The sequence below is a fragment of the Brassica oleracea genome, chromosome C4 (genome assembly GCF_000695525.1).
Source record: "Brassica oleracea var. oleracea cultivar TO1000 chromosome C4, BOL, whole genome shotgun sequence".
Taxonomy (NCBI): domain Eukaryota; kingdom Viridiplantae; phylum Streptophyta; class Magnoliopsida; order Brassicales; family Brassicaceae; genus Brassica; species Brassica oleracea.
Window position 1 is genome coordinate 40,425,833 of NC_027751.1, and position 6,000 is coordinate 40,431,832.

Below are 6,000 nucleotides of genomic sequence, written 5' to 3' on the forward strand. Positions count from 1 at the left end.
AAGTGAAGTTCGCCAAAAATGATTACTTTATATGTATATATATAAAATATAACTTTGCACAACTGAGCTGAATTAAACAAACAAAGATATATTCTCCCTATTCAAAATAAATTTAATGTCATTTGAAATTTGTAACCAATTACAAAATACTGTATTTTATTTTATTATTGAACTTCTTAAATTTAATGTTATTTTTATGTAATCAAGATAAATTACATTAAAAAATTGTATCATTTTAATTTTTGTGGAAAAACTTTAAACACCACTTAAAGTGATACAGAGGGAGAATATTACTTTTAATTAAATATATACCAAATACAATTGAATAAACTTAAAGTTTGTACTTCGTAAAATTTATTATTAAAAAAATTGTTGCAACTTTTTACCAAAGCTGAAATTAATGTTAACTAAGCCAAACCAAAATTTCGAACTGATTTGAACTTGACCCATTTCCAAAAAGGCAATTCTCTAAAACAACATACAATTTTATTTTTTGAAAAAACAACATACAATTTTATTCATTACTTAACATTATTAGTTTAATTTTTAATAATAATACGCTCTCTAGATAATTAAACCATATAATAGAAATGAGGAAAAATCTTTTCACATAATAATTCATTTAGACTTTGGTCCAACAACAAAAAAAAAAGTACATAAAACTAAAAACGAAACTTCCTCGAATGTAAGTATTTGAGTGGATGTGCAAACCGTAACTTCCGAATCATTCACGTTTAGTTCTTTCTATAAGAGAACAAAAGGGATGTGTTAAAAAAAAAAAAAGAGAACAAAAGGGGAAAAGTCTCGTTTTCATGTTCCATCTTTCAAACAAAAGAACAAAAAGTGTTGTATGATCATATCAACTGAACTCACGAGAATCTGAACTAATTATAACGATACACCATGCATGCATGACGTATGTATCCATTACGTACTATCTGGTGCTTGATACGTTGAATACTAATTTTGTGATCAATTTAAAAATAATCTAAATCGAAAATCAATCTGACATCAACCAATATCCACTTCCATTACTCCCATAGTTTTTAGTAAAATCTTTAGTCAAAAAAAAAGTTTTTAGTAAAAGATATACTTTTTTTGGTAAAAGTGTTAAATAATATATAATTTTTTTTATGAGTATATTTCGTTAACAAGATATAAAATATAAAATCGAGTTTTAGGGTCTACTGATGTCATTTTTTATATTTATGAAAAAAATATTCATATATTGAGATGGCTGGCTTTATTTGCCGCAAGCAAAGTTATATTTCTCTCTTATACCCAAATGCCAATTTTGAGTAAAGCTAAACGTTTTGGAAAGAAAAAACCATACTTATAAATTCAGATAATATAAATAGTTGTTAGGTCTTGCGAAATCGACTATTCTCAAGTGTTAAAATCTTGATTTGTTTTTCTGTTTAAACGTTGGTGAAAATGTGGTTGGTGACATATAGAAATCTGATTTAAGATGTGGCTAAGAGCATGTTTGGATCCGAAGACTCAAAAGAAATGTTGTGAGTGTTATCTTAGATGATATTTCAATCTAAAACTAATTGGTGATATAATTGAATTGGTTCATGTATCTTATATACTAGTTAATATTTCTTTTAACTTCGGATGTGGATCAGGTTGGAATGTAGGGATCGTGCTCTAATATCATATTAAGTTAGAAAAATTTCAAACCTAAAATCAATTGATGATAACTTGATTATCTCATCTAATATAATATATTAGTTAATGTCTCTTCCAACTTCTGACGTGGGAGACTATGTTGTTATGAGTTGGTTTTGCTATATTAAATGAAGGTCTTTCTCAAAATAAATGTTAGTACGTACATAAACGTAGCAGTGAGAGCCTGGGAGGTTTATCTGGGGTTAAGCTTTTTCTTTGTAAAATTCTTTCTTTTTGAGTTAATGTTAAATTGATTCAAAAGAAAATGCTATTCTTACAATTTTTTGGCAGAAAGAAACTTAATAAGTCTCATCTTGTAGCTAGCCACACTTGGAAACATCCATCATACTGTCTCTCCCATCATTCGAATTGTAGAAATTCTATTGCCCACTACCTTATCAATGCTCTTGACATACTTAAGCCACTTGCTGGTATCTCACCATGCATGTCTTCGTCCGTTTCTCTCCTTCCACATGCTGTAGCCAGCTGAAATACATATCTCAAGAGAAATTTATGTTTTTTCTGCTGCCTTGTGTCCTTGAGTAGTTGCACCACACCACTCTTTTTCATATATTATATTTACAGTTAAACACAAAAATAAGCTTCAAGGATTTTGTTGACCAAAGTCGACTCCTTGTATGCTTGGCCGAGTAGCCGAGACTTTTATAGTCGATCGTCGAGGCAAGTTCCGATTGGGCCGGGTGGGAAGCCCAACTGATAAACCTTGTCTTCTTACGCTAAAATGCAAATCGATGTTATGTGAACTTGGACTTGATATTCTTTTCTCCAAATGTTTCTTTACACAAAATGTATTAGATTCCACAAGTTCATCCTTAAGCCTTTTGATTCTAACTTTTTCATCGGTCCATAATGCAAATAATACATTAACCACCTAAACATTATATATAAAAATTATTTATGTATTATATGTTTTAACATATAATGAAATTTAATTAAAAATTAATAACTAATTAAATTAGTGCAAACATATAAATCAATTTTATTAATCCAAACAATATTTTTTCTATTTGATAAGATATAAAAGTACATTTAAATGATATTAATATACATTTACGTATGTCTTAAAATTAACATTTAAATGACATTAACATACATTTAAATAATTAATTAAATAAATAAAAACATTTAAAAAAAATTAAAAATTATTTTTTTTTATGTTTTCAAATTATATTTTTTCTAATTTAAACTTTTTACAATTTTTTTTTCAAAATTTATTTTGAAATTCGAAAATTATTTTTGAAACTATGTTTTAAAAAAAATTTAACATTTTAAAATTTTAAAATGATATATAAATATATATCTTTTAATATTAATAATTAATTAAATTAGACTTTTTATTTATATAATTTTGTAAATATTTGCATTTTTTCATAACAAAAATTTTAAACCATGGATCACAAAATTTGAATGTGAGACTTTTAACAGTTTTAGTAATTTATAGTCGTTTTTAAAAATTAAAATTATAACATATACATAAAAATATAAATTTTTATTATATAGTTAATGTGGTTGTTTAACTTATTTTAATAGTTTAAAATTAAACAATTATGATATAAGATACATTATCAAATCTTTATTATTCAAAATGATTAATTGTAATATATATTTTAGCCATATTAGGAAATTTTGTAATTTTTATTTAAGGAAATAATAAAGAACATTAATAATGAATTTATGGTTAGTTTAATAAAAAAATTATTATATAAATAAATGGACCAACCTATTTCTCTAATGATTCTAAGAATCATCCTAGTGATAACACGTGGCTACCAAAAAAAATTGTAATGTTTCTCGAATAATATACAGGGGATTGTCTTTTGTTTTGTCCATAACCGTATCACATAACACTGCCAGAGTGTTGGCTGATGCCAGCAAGGTGACCATGTGGCAGACTTCAATCTTCTCTTCTATACTTTTTTTATATATAAAAGGTTTATTTGGGATAAATATACTTTTCAAGAAAAAAAGGAAGAAAATATAAACTGAACCTTTTTTTTAAGAGAGAATTTGCTCGGTAAACAAATTCTGAATGAAAATTAAGAAAATAGCATTGATTTTGACGTTATTAAATAACTAGCTTTTGTCTCATATTTTACCCGGTTATACCTTTTTCACTAGCAAGTCTCCTGTGAAAGAAAGAGAGAGTGCATGACGTCGTCACTTGGAGTTATGGATAAAAGTGAAGCATCACTATTTTCATCTCACGTAAATTAATTACATCAAACATTTCTTTACCTCGTATTAATAAAAAAAATTTTAATAAAAAGAATATTTCATATCAGTCAAGTAGTATATGAATTTAACCCCTATATACTAAACTTTATCATAACCTCATCCCAATCCCTAAACACGAAACCTAAAACCCTAATCAATAAACCTACCCTAATCAATAAACCTTAAACCCAAATATAAGTCATAAACCCAAATATAAACTCTAAATCCAAATATAAACACTAAACCCACGTATAAACCTTAAATCCAAATAGAATGGAACAAAATAAATAGCATAATATATATTGATGAAATTATGAAATATTCTATAACTCCATGGAATAAGTTAATGCTAACCCCAACCATACCCCTTCACCTTTTAAATACTAAAACCAAAACCCTAATCACTAAACCATAAATCCACATATAAATCCTAAACCCAAATATCAACTTAAGAAAATTACAAACTATATTTCTAAACAAAATAGAACACTCTTTAGTAATCGTCAAGTGGAATGAAACATGCTAAAATAGTATTGTCAAATGGAATGACATAATAAAATCGTCAAATGGAATGGAACAATATTGCAACCGTGACTTACAATAGTTAAAAGTATCTTCCGGAAAACATACATGTGAAATCAAATCGGCAAGAGTTCAGTTATATTGACGCCGCGCCTAGAATGGCTCGTCGCATATGTAGATTTTCGAATCTCCGATGCTTCCCTTCCATCACCGTCAAAGCCTTGGCAAACAGTCTTCGTCTTCATAAAGCTATTATGGATTTTACCAAATAAAAAATTAATTTGGAAAAGGTTGTGAATGTTGGAGAGCTACGAATTACTTTTGTTGTTAATAATTATTAATGAAAACTGTTTTTATTTGGAGGTTTTGCCGGTAGGATAGAAGGACAAAATGGTAATATTATTGTCAAATGGAATGAAAATGGGCAATAAGGTAGAAACTTTGTTTCTCAAGTCAACTCTGTTTTTTTTTTCTGAAAAAATGGGCAATAAAAAATTAATTTGTAAAAGGTGCGTGAATGTTGGAGAGCTACGAATTACTTTTGTTGTTAATAATTATTAATGAAAACTGTTTTTATTTGGAGGTTTTGCCGGTAGGATAGAAGGACAAAATAGTAATATTATATAAAAGTCACATGATATATCGATAAGTCAAGGTAATTAGTTATAGAATGAATTATAATTTTTGTAAGCTATACGATGCAATTTCCCTTTGTTTAAACCGAACTTTTTTACAGTTAAGAAACTTTTTTGCAGTTCAGAAAGCTTACTAGCGATCACGTGCGGTATCTTTGAGCCTTGGTAGATTGGTAGGTATAAAGACAAAAAGTAACAGCCATATTATTTAATTTCCACAAGTTAATTAACTAACTATTAAATCATCATTAAAGTTCAAAAAAAACTATTAAATCATTATATTTGGTCTTAATTCTTAACCTCGTTTTGCTTATATGGCGGGTCAGCACAATGTTTTAAATTGAATACAACCTATCTATATTATATTTTTCTGCTGAAATGGCTAAACACATTCATGAAAGAAAACTAACAAACTATATGAGCTTTATATTGCGTGCCCAAGAATTTTGATCTTACAAACGATTATAAATAAGAAATATAAATATTAAATTTGTATCATTAATTTATACTAGGGGTACAGCTTCGGAGCCGGATAAGTTATTAATCGTTGTGTAGTTTTGTGTACGGGATTTTGTCATTTTTTTTTTCACTTTTGTTTTTCCGTGTTGTATATAATGGTGATGAACATAACATTTGGAAGTCACACAGTTTGATTAAGTTTATATAAGAATGACCGGCGAATTCATATGCATTATTTTCGTAATGATTTGATCGACCATTAGCATTATTAGCGCTTTCATGTTTAAAAGATAAAGTTTATGAAGTTGTTTAGTATTTACTTAGGTAGTTGTTAGTATATAAAACAAATAGTGTAAAGAACAAAATATAAAATTTGAAGGGGTTTTTACCAAAACTAACCCACAACTTGATTTTAACCCCAAACCTATACCCAAACTTGAATCAAATGCAGAACTAACCTAAAAGCCTAGTGAAATTA